Here is a 12,155-nt window from a genome sequence, read left to right on the forward strand (position 1 = left end):
GCTATTAAATAATTAAAAACAGTGTAAGGAAGTTACAGAACATTTCTTATTCGAGCCCAAGTTTTAGTTAAGAATTCACAACTTGCTTTTATTGTTTTGCCGGCTGCTACTCCAACTGCTCCCGCTGTTGATGCTCATGCTCTCTGCGGTTGCCGCAGACGCCTCCTGGCCATATTTGTATGAATAAATGCGTATTTAAGCACATACTTACAACACTTGCCATGTATGGAGCCAGAGCCAGAGCCGGAGTCAGAGCCAGCAGCCAGCAGCCCAAAAGACAAGGGACATAGGCTGGGTCAGGAGAAAAGGATCGGGAGCGGGGGGAATTCCGGGGACGCAGACAAGGGACAGTTCCCAGTGGCAATAGGCGAGGCCCAGCATTTTGCATTTTTCCCTCTTACGCTTTTCCACATTTTCAGAAATACATTTTTATATTCTGCGGCGGCACAGACTCGCATTTGCTTTATGTGCTGGCCTCACCTCAGTGGCTCCTTTTGCAGCATATTAAATTGCGGAAATATTTCAGATGCGAAAGCAGTTGCACAGCCAAATTGCAAGGCAAACAATTTATTCATTAAGGCCGAACAATTTGTTAAACTCTTTTTTACAGCGGGCGGGAACTTATTCAAATGCAAAATTGCTATTTGAGTAATTAAATATTAAATAATTATCTAGAGTTTATCTAGGCGTAATCGGATGGGAGTTAAGTTCGAAATGCATTAAACGAAAAAATCTAATTAATGCATGACATTAAATGGAATCAAGTTTTTCGGCAAATATGGAAAATGAATATCATCGATCAATGGAACCATTAAGGCATTAACATAAATAAATAATTAAAATTTAAATTAAAAAAACAAATTGCCAGCGATGGGAGCGAAAAAGAATCTGGCAAAAAAATATAGGTATTATAAAAAAGTTTGTCCCCAGAGCGATTCCACTCGGAATACATTTAAATAAATATTTTAAGCAAATCATAAATTGCCGACATACAAACCTCTTTGCCATATTATTAACAATTTACGATGGTACTGCAGCTGGATTAAATAATTTATGGTTTTTTTCATATTATTCTAGTTGCAGGCCCTCCATCAACAATATGTTTGACAACAAGTTCCGGCATTGGAATTGAATTTAATAAAATAAATTAAGCCACCAGGCGGAGTGGGTCAAAAGCACACAGTTTGAATTGTTAATGAGCGGCGACAAAAAGTGTTAAATGCTGATGACGCTGCCAGCATTTTTGCTGCCTATGCCGACGTCGCTGTCGCCGATTCAACAGTGCTGAAAAGTCAATTAAAGGTAATCAAATCGAAACTGATTGCATTACAACACCGGTGACAATAATTTTAATTCGCATTGATGTTGTCACTTATTTCATTTCATTTTCTGCTAAATACAACAAATAATTGGGGACAGCTCCCTGTCAATCCTCAGCCCCCTCCCTTCTCTATTTTCCAACCCCCCTCCTCACCGTCCATGCTGTCGCATTGCGGTTTAAATTGCGCTGTCTGACGAGTGTGCAGCCACGCAGTTTTTGTCGCCAGTGCAATTTTTTTCTATTTATTGGCAAATTTTTGGTTTCAAATTCGGCTTTATTTTTTTTAGCAGCTGCATTAAAATTTGAGGATTACGGGTAGGATTTGTTATGTTAAGGGGAATTATAAATTAAGACCGTGGCATTAATATGATACAAATACTAAACCAATACCGTTGACTCATGTTGATGATTTTAGCTGCGCACCGAAAGGAAAAAAAATGTTTATTTTATAGTAAAATGCAAATTATGTATTTTCCAAGCTATAATAACAATATAATTTTTAGCGAAATTAGTTTGAATCTAATCGATTGATGAAAATAATACTTTGTTCTCAAAGAAAGTATGTATAAATTGTATAAGTTTAAAAATTTTATTTAAAAACTATTCTGTCGTCAAAAAATATAAGTATATGTTACTTAAAACATCTTTGTAATTTGTATAATTAATTTCAACGGAAACATGTACCATTCATTCTGTTAACTCGAAACCAATCCGCAACATTTTTGTTTTTATTTTTCAAAGTAATCAAAAACAACTTTTCCAAGCTTTTCCAACCATAGGGACTTCGACTCCGCCACTTACGTGCCATTTTGGGGTTAACCAGAGCAACTTTAAGTCGGCAAGAGCAACAACAACATATTGCACACTAATTGCAAGTTGTTAATGTTGGCAAAACAGAGCGAGCAACTCAATTGAAAATCTTTGGCGACTCTGGAAACTTGGCAAAGTAATATAAATCACCCAAGGGATCAGGGGAATGACCCGGGGAGAACTCGGGCCCGAACTCAAGAACTCGAAAACTCGGGGCTGAATGGTCGCCTGCTTAATGACGCAAGTAATTGCAACAGCAACCGGCAACTGGCAACTGGCAACTGCCAGCAGCAACTTGCAACGCGATCTGAAAGCGGCAAAGGGGCTAGACTTAATGAAAATCAAACAAAACAAGCTGCGCAACAACAATAACTCAAAGTCGGTCAACGGTGCAGGGGAAAACTCAGTACTCGATATGCTGCCCCCTCCCTCTTCCGAAAAGCAATAATTGATAAACGAACATAGGCGAACAGATGTACAAGTGTTCGAATGAATGAATCAAGCAAGCTCAATGACGACGATGATATCCAAGACATGTGAGCCAAATCAATTGATTTATGCAGCCGAAGTTGCTTTTCGTTCGCGTTTAATTGAAAGCAGTAATTAGATTAATGACTCGCCGTTCGGCGAAAAGTCTGGTTTTAATTAAGTCAAGCAATGACGGGTTTGCCTCTCTAACTAAACAGCAGTAGACACTCTGGCTTGTGCAACATAATTGTCACGCACTTCTTTGGCTCAGGCCAATGCACTCGCACTCGTTCGGTCCATTCAGAATGCGGAAGTTAATTTATTTTTTGTATAGAAACCTGAATCGAGACAAAAAAGTACTGTGCCATGGCTACGCGTTTAAAAAAGCGCCTGAAATGCGCTCGAAGTGTTTAGCTGACAAATCAGTTTCAGAACGTGACTTTTGGGCGAAACACTTCGCATTACTGATAGTTGCAAAAATATGATAACTAATTAAGTATATTCTGAATAAGTTATAAAGTATACTTTCTGGAGGGCGAAACATATAAATGGATTTTTTTTTGGAATTTTTATTTTTCCGTTTAGTTCCCATAGAAATGCATTAATTTATTTTCATTTGATTCGCATGTTATTTAATAATGTTCTTCTGACCTAATTTTTTATCACAGGCAAATACTTTCCCTTTTGGCAAGGCTTTTTCTTATTAACTCTAACATTTTTTCATATTTTCTTCTTAGGCAACGGCTCACACTTTAAAGAAATCCACCCCTTTGAGTTTTCTTCAACATTTTAAATGATTCAATCAAATCTGCCATTTTATTGCATTCCTCAGTGGCGAGCATTTTTTCGCTCTTCGTCTGCTTTTCAGTTACATATATCATTCCTCTGGCTGTCTTCAGCTTATGTATTCATAATTAAATTAATTAAATTCTTGCGCTTCAATTAAAATCTTATTAAGTTTCCGTATGCCTAGCCACAGTGCCCCCCCTTCACTCCTTCTGCCCCTCACCGCCTCACCGCCACACTTTTCCCTTTGGAACAATGGAGAAACTGAAAAATTGCCGAGAATGGTGGCGAATGAGAGATGAGCGGCGGACAAAGAGGAAAAAGCGGGAAATGAAAAACTTCTTACAAAGCTTACTTATTCACACATCACACAGGCAACTGCAGACTTTTCACTCGCAAATACTTTTCCTGTCTCCAACACACTCTTGCCCACACATACACACACGTTGAACATTATTCAACGGCCAGGAAAAAATGAGGAAAAATATCGTCCTGCTCCCTTGTTGGTCCTTTTTTTTGGGTGCTGCCAACCAGCACGGGATGCCAAAAACAAACAGGACGAAGAAAAATGCTGGCCAGCCATGTGGTTCAGTTGATGTTGCTGCCGTGTTGCAGTGTTGCTTTTGCTGTTGCTGTGGCTGCTGCTGCTGTTGCAGTGTTGCTGCTGCTGCCGTTGCACATATTGCTGCTGCATTCTTCGCATAAATTTCGCCATTGCACTTAACTCATGTCTCGGGGTCTCTCTTTAAATGAGTCTGGTTAGCTCTGGCCAACCTTTCACTGCAAAAAAGGGGATCAATTTGGTAAATACTGTTGTTTTTGTAGCAAATTGAAGATTGATTGCCAAGCTTAATGCATTTAAGAAAATGCTTCGGTTTTAAATATAGTTGGTTTGGTTTTCCTTTTTATTAATTTCCATTTTGATTAGGAACTTTGAGTCTGTTAGTAAGCTTTATTTAAAGAGCCATCTTAATGGCAGAATAAAGTTCAATTTACTGTAGTAGTTTCTTGCAAAGAATAATGTGTTATTTATATGTCATAGCAAACACCTAATTTCTTAACTATTTTTTTTGTTCACCAATTTAACATCTGATAAACTTTAAAATAATAAACTTTTTTTAATGTGCCTTCCTCTCCTTCTCGTTCCCCCTTTCGATGTGTGCTCCGAGCATAAACAATGGTGCTGCTTAAAGCAAAAAACCACGCTGCCCCCAGGCCCCTTGCCCCTTCCATACCCCTTTACCTTTCGTTTCCAGCCACGTAGAATTCTGCACACATGTGACGCTGTCCTCCGCCCCACCGCCCACCGGAGACCCCCTTCCCAACGGCCTTGCTTCATGTGAAATTCAGCGGGGAACGCAGAGTTGGCAGAGGAAGAGCAGCAGAGGGCAGTAGGCAAAAAGTTCAGACTTATTTAATACTGTTTTTTGTACTTTATCGTTGTACAATGCTGAGCGTGGAAATTTAAAAGCAAATGCAAACAATATGTAACATTTTAAATGCACTGTGGAATGGGAAATCTTTGCAGTGGGTTGAAAATAATTAAAGAATTTTCGTTAAAAAAACTAACATCTCTTGATAACTATATACAAATAAACTTTTACTAATTTAAAAATTGCATTAACTAAAAAGTGATTAAATATTATAAAAGTGATTTTATATTACAAACAAAGTCAGTTGATGTAATTATAATTATAAAAAAGGTTTTCCAATTTAAAATTAGTGCTTTTTGAAATTTATGTATCAAATCTTAGCTTATTAAATAATTATTTTTAATTAATGTAGGTAGGCCATATTTTGGTTTACTCTGTTAAGGTTTATATATGTAGCTCTCAATTTCCTTTTTGGACACTCTTGTCCCATTGTGTTTTTTCCTAGACGGGACAGCACTGGCCAAGTAAATCACCGCAACTGTGAAACTAAATTTCCAGGGCACTAAATTTACGCACAGCCAACTAAACCCGAGCGAAACTGAAACCCCGTTCAGGTCAGGCCAACGTCAGTTAACCCCAAACCGAGTGGAGCAGTGTAAGCCGCCCGCTTAGATCCTTGTCTCACTCTCATTCTCTGGCTGTCCCTGTCTTTCCTGCACTTCCTTTCCCTTTTGTTATATCCTTGCCGTGCAATTTTCACCATTTTGTGGTGCACTTTGCGCCTGGCCGCGATTTTGCGAAAGATTTATGGGCCACGACATGGAAGCGGAAGCGCTGCTGTCCTGGCCACTAAGTCCAGCTGCAGGTATGCACCAAGCACCACCCACAGCCCAGTGGCACCACCACCCTCCTGCTTGTTGAGAAGACAACAAAAGGGCTGAGAAGGGGGAGGCAATGTTGCACCGAGTCCTCTCCTAATGCCTGTCAGCAAATGCCGTTGTAAGGCGCTAAAGCTGTCTTCCATTCGGTTATTCCAAATCCTCTACACACAGAGAAATGTAAGCTAGATTAAAAACCAATAAATATTTCAAAGCAAAACTGTTAAGTATTATTTACCTGAGATCAACTTATTGAGACACAATAAGGCACAAAATTGTTGAATTAGAGAATATGTATTTAAATGTAATTTAATAAGTAATGTAATTCGTACTTAGTAAATTAAAACCCATCTCAAATTATTTGAGCTATGTTACTCCGAAATCAAATCACAATAAAAGTGCAAACATTTTTTTGAGTGCGGATATTCGGCCCTTTTAAGTTGTCTCATTTTCATTTAGCGCCCTTTACCTTTTTACAATTTAATGCTTAATTTAAATACAAATCCGATCTGTTTGCTGACTTTTGTCGATAAGCGGAACCAGAAATGATGGCAAAAGTTGGCCAACTTTATCCCATCTAAAGAAGAAAAAAAGCGAAAGGGGCTACAGAAAAAATCATTTGCTTGGGCAATGGCAATTTAATTTGCTTTGGCTTAGAGCTTGGCAAACTTTTCGACACTTGAAATGAGAGTTCGACCGAAAGGATCTGGGTTCTAGAGTTACGAGGCTCATTTAAGGTCTTAAGTCCTGAGTACACAAAGTGGGAAAGGAAATGTGGGCTATAATAGAGAAGGTGGAATGAGATCCATTAACTTACTTTTAAGCCTTTGAGTTTAATAGTTCTCGTTTTTAATCGAAAGTGTCAAAACTTATTTTTAAATACTTTTTCTAGAGCCTTTTTTAGTGTTCTTATATCGAAATTGGCAGAGTTATCTTGAAACTTTTAAATAGTTATAGTTACGTTTTCTTTTAAAGGTGTTCCAATTATTTTCAGAGCAATTTTAAACTTTTTCCTCAATTTATAAGTGGCATCTTAAAACCGCATCGCCAACTGACTCTCAATGTTTAAACTTACCTAGCTCGTACTTATTTTATTTTCTCCTTTTCTGACCCACCCAAAGTCATTTTTAAACCACCATTTTTTTGGCAGCTTCAGTAAACCTCATTTCCTAATCTGCCTTCTGCTGCCCATTTCCATTCTCTATTCACAGAATTTATGTCCCAACTTGCCTAAGCCGTGTTTGTAGTAAAATCTCCACTATCGCGCCTTAATTTTAAAGCCCTCGACGCTAAATGGTCCACAACCAGAACCCGGAACCCAGAAACCAGAAACCAAAGCCCCCCATCTGCATTCGCCAGCGAAGTTTATGTTCGACATTCTGTAATGGCGCCATATGCGCGTTTATCAAAAAAAAAAGCCACACCCCACTCTGCTCCAGATCCCAGAATAAGTCTGGGATATATGGGTTAGTTTTCCGCTTGCCGTATAAATTTGTTTAAGACATATAGCAAGGATCAATAGCTCGGGATTTATTGTCTGCCACATATAACTTTGTCTTGGCTTTAAACTTCCAGACACGGAAGTGCTAAAAGGGCGGGCAACTGCTCGATGGCAAGGTCGATGGGAGAAACTTTTTTTTTTTACCTACTTTCGACTGTCGCCGCTTTTTGGGCAGAAAGCCAAACCCAAAGCCAAAGCCGAAGGAGAAGTAGTTGAAGTAGAAGCCACGGAAAAAAGAGAGATGGCTGGAAAATTATGGCTAAAATGGCGTCGTCGTCTGGGGCCGAGAAAAAACCTCCACGACGACGTCGGCTTGCGGTCGTTTATATGTAAAATATTTGGTTTACTTTATGACTGCTTTGGGTATTACTCTTTACTTTCTTGCACTGCCAATTCGCCCCTTTTTGGGCCAACTTTTTGGCCAGGCTGTAAAAACAAACAGACAAGAAAGGCGGAGAAGGTGCTAGGAATTATGCCATAAAAGCATCGTCGTAGTTCCAACTTTGCCAAATTCTTGGCTTGTCGTCGACATCATCCTCTTTATCATCTCCCGACTCTGGTCTCCTCCAGCTCCGCAGTCTTCATCGCTGTAGCTGTAGCGGTGGCTGTCGCTGTCGCCGTCGCCTAGTCTCAATGTTCTAGGGAGCCATAAAATACTTTTTGAATCCGAAGCACCGCATTGCTCCTGTTGTTTGGCGGGTTTTACGGCGGATGGAGGAGATTGCCGGCGAGGGACTTTCCACCCACCTCATCTCGTCTCCACTCAGAACCAGAACAGGACCAACAAATGAGCCAGCTCACTGGGGCGCCTCTTTAACCGCTCATTTCGGGGTGTTGAACTTTGCAAAGGATTACATTGGGAATGCCAAGTGGGGGAATCCCCATCAGGTGTGGAATAAACACAAGCCATTTTTGTAGACAACATTAAGTTGACAAAATAATTTTTGGATAATAAACTAAGAAAATATAAACTTAGATCCCTATGTTGATGCTTAATAATTTTTAACCAACAACTTTAACAGACTGTTTCGATATTGGGTTATCTTGTTATGTTTATAATATGTTAAGCAATTTTAGATTTTGACGGATTCTAAATAATACATGATAGCTTGTCTAAACATTGGGGTCAACTAAGCAAGGAACTAAAACCTACCAATTTAGCCATGTGAAGTATACTTTGATTACACCACAGCTAACGTTTCCTTAGCATTTCTTTGGGGGGTTTTGGAAATTAATGTACAATGTACAAGAGGCTCGATTGAGGTCACCTCATTTCCAATTTCTTTACCCAGAGCAAGTGGTTCTTTGCCGAGTTCGTTATCTAAAAGTGATTTCCCTCTGAAATTAGCTACCCCACACTGATTATATGGCCTCTCGAATCACATCGACTCCATATCCATGTAGCTTTTGCGGTTCATAAGCACAAATCAGCTGCCGAAAGAGAGGGGACCAGAAAGCGTTCAATTCGTGCGCCAAATTCCGAATCGAAATCCAAGCCCAAGCCCGTTTCAATTGCCGATTGGAAGTGGGATTGGAAGTGGGATTGGGAATGGGAATGGGAGTGCGGCAAAAGGCAAACTTGTGCCCGATTACCATTACTGAAAATTGAAGTAACATGTGTGACGATGCGCAATTGGCAAGCGCCCCCTGGCGGCCACTCTCTGGAACCTGTTTCAAAAACCCCACCCACCTATTCGGCCCACTCAAAACACAGGAACCACCCGTCGTCTATTGTTTCGTTTTCTATTTCACAGACGAGTGGCTGTTGCCGCGGCGACTTTCACTGGCACACAGCCTTCAGCTTCAGCTGCAGCTTTAGCTTAAGTCGGAAAAGTTGGTGGCTGATTGGGTGGGTGGTGGGTGGTGCCGTGGGCTGGTGTTTTTGGTGGTGCCCCAAATACCGCTCTTCCAATTCAATGCTGGCTGTGCGTGAGGCTGTCATTTCTTTGTTTTGTCTCCTTGCGATGGCAAATATTTGGTGTGCCCGCACCGGCAGGAAAAAGTATCTCGCAGATGCATACAAAAAGTATCTCGAAGTCACAGCTAAAAAACTGAAACTGTAAACTGTGCAAATAGTGCAAATAGAGATGTGGGGGGGGGGTTTCGAAGCGGTCTTGAGCGTAAACTGTGCCAAAAGACGTATGGCACAAAGCAGGATAAATTTGCCAAGTTTATCATAGCGTACGGATAGGGGGGCGGATCAGCAGGACTTGGCTGTTGGCAAAACATGAGCCAAGGCATTGAGCATAAAATATTGTCGGCTATATTTTAACGCGCGCTCAAGCGAAATTGTCATATAAATAACGCCCAGGGAAGGGGTGAAACCAGGGCAAAAGGGCGGAAAGGGGGGAACTTGGGGGCCTTTGGAGGTTTCTGGTTTAAGATTTTAGGATATTGGCTGGCGTTACTTTGAAATATTAAACATTTGGCAAACAGGCAAAGTTGAAGTTTATTGCCGACGTTGATGGCTTGAGTTGAGCAAGTTTTTTTTTTAAGGGGAGCAAAAGGAAATTGGGCCAGGCCAGCTGAAACCTGGAAACCATTATCGACCAGTCGATTCCAATGCTATTTTTAAGCACCGTCAAACTTTTTGCCAGCCACAGATAAAAAAAGGGGAAAAGTGAGTTGGCTACGGGCACAACTGTACTTGCCAGCATACCCCGCTCCTTTCCATTTCCCCTCTTTTCTCTACCATTAAATCAGAAACATGCTTTTATTTAGCAATTTCCACCAACTGCAACAGAAAAGTTGTGGCAAATGATTCTCTTTTTTTTTTGTGTGTGCTGGCAAATTTTCAAAAGCAAAAAAAGAATATCTCTAGACTAAACAAAAAGCAACAGCAGAAAGTGTTAAAAGGGGGTGGTCGAATCGTGGGCGGGGAAGTGAAGCGGAAGTCGGAGTGCTGGGCCAAAGCAAAAGCAAAACCAAAGTCCGGGGACCAAAAACCGACAAAAGACGGAACAGAAAACGGCACCAGACAGATACAATAAAAAGAGGTTTGTCCACCCACCACCCCCTAACTGCCCCTCCCACTTTTATGGGCCATGGCCACAAGGCTGTTGGACTCACAGCTACACAAAAAAATAATCTTGCCCCTTTTTAGTCCAATAACTTTAAAGGATAATAATAATTTCATTACCAGAAACCATTGGAAAATAAACTTATTTGAACCAAAATTATTTCACTTTATATATATTTAACTTAGAGCTTAAGTGCCAAACTTTTCTTGGCTAATTAATAGCATTTAAGATTTTCTCACACTGTATAAAGTTCAACCGACGGGCAAACATTTTCCAACAATGGCCAAAAAGATATAGTCGGCAGAAGGGAAATAGTGACCGAGGGGGGTCAAAAAGTGCAAGTCGGACACGAGCGGAACTAATAAATGAGTTCAGCAACAGCAGCAAACCAAATAAAAACGTCCTAAAAAGGCAACAAAGGCTACCAAATAAAATCTCAGCGGCAGACCATAAAATATAAAGAGCATACCTTCAATGGATGGGGATTGTAGTGTCCAAAAGGAAAAAAAAAGGAAACTTTCATGCGAGTGACAATTTAAATAGTTGCACCCAGTGGAAAGTTGAGCAGGTTACTTAAAATCAAAATGAAAAAACAAATTTAAAAGTTTAAACAAGTACTAAGAGAAAAAAAGATGTTGAATACTTCTGTTTAATATTTAAAAAGATATAAATTTCTAAAGCAAAGTAAGAATAATGTCAATTATTTGTAAATCACTTTTTTAAGTATTCGTCGACTTCAATTTTAAATAACTGCTTTTAAAATATATTTTAAAGTTTTTTCGACTACTCACACAAGGCAGGGAAGCATTAAAGCTCAAAAGAAGCAATAAAATACCATAACATTGTGATTTACAAGCCATTTACTATTCTGAATTAAGTGAAACCTATCAGGAACTCTTTTAAATTGTTCACTCTCCGTTTTCCACCTCATCTCACAGCCTTTGGTGCCAAATAGGATTTTAGCAATTTAAATATGATTTTTCCCATTCCATCATCATCAGCCATATGCATTCCAAGCAGCTGAGCTGAGGAGCGCACAATGGAGCGCAAACTTCTCAGTTTTTGTTTTTATTCGACCGAAAATGTTGTCGGTTGTTTGTTCTTCTTCGAGGCAGAGTCCCAGTCTCAACAAGTTGCTTTATGGCATATGCATGATAATGATGAGGAGTCGGAACTGGGAGCGGGATAAGGCCGGCAAGGACCCTCGACGAGTGCCATTTTTTGCGGCCTTACTTCATATGAAGGCTGCTCCCGGGTGTTTATGTGATATTTACATAATAAAAAGCGAGAGTTTCGGAAGTTATATCCTTTGCAGCACTCCGCCGCTCTGAAGTCTGACCCACATCTATGATTATTTTCATAGCGCCTTTGGGGCCCGGCCACGCCCACACTGCGTAAAAGTTGAAAAATATGAAAGGGGGACGATACAGCATACACAGCATCCTTTGTCTGTTCAACCCCATCTCTCAGTCAAAATGAAAACAACAAAGGAAAAAAGAGAAATTCGCTTTTGTTTTATTTATTTTATGGCCCGTTTGGGGAGCCCAGTGCCGATATCCTTTTTGTGAGCCCCACATCCTTGAACTTCTCTCAGTTGCCGCGCTAAATTAAGTTTTGTTTTGCCAGTCGTCCCCAGATCCCACCCCCTCCCTCTTTTGGCTGCCCATCAGCCCCGAAGCTGATAAATGTCCCCAAAGCAAACAAAGTGCAAGTTGTTTTTTAAGTTTGGCCCCAACTATGCGGCATATCTTTGGCCTGTTTGGGGATCCATTGGGAAGTGGTATCTGAAAAGAGGGAGGACGGGGGGTGGCCTTTTGGGGCCAGGGTCTGACTTTGGGGACCTGCCAGTTGACACAAAGGGTTGCTGGGGTTGGCCCATTGTCTGACATGTGTGCCGCCTTGGGTGGGTTTCGAGTATAATAATTAAAGCACTTCCAGCTGGAATTAAAGTGGAAATCAATCTTAAAGTTTTGTATAAGAAAAGGTTTTGGTATATTA

The 12,155-nt window shown here is 40.4% G+C and overlaps 1 protein-coding gene across 1 annotated transcript in view; it reads left to right on the forward strand.

Annotated features, from left to right (window-relative positions):
• LOC108146684 (leucine-rich repeat-containing protein 15) overlaps positions 1-12,155 on the forward strand; it is a 44,059-nt gene that overhangs the window by 27,218 nt on the left and 4,686 nt on the right. The gene's annotated exons all lie outside the window — the stretch shown is intronic.

This window comes from Drosophila elegans, unplaced genomic scaffold (assembly GCF_018152505.1).
Source record: "Drosophila elegans isolate 14027-0461.03 unplaced genomic scaffold, ASM1815250v1 contig_208, whole genome shotgun sequence".
Lineage (NCBI taxonomy): Eukaryota > Metazoa > Arthropoda > Insecta > Diptera > Drosophilidae > Drosophila > Drosophila elegans.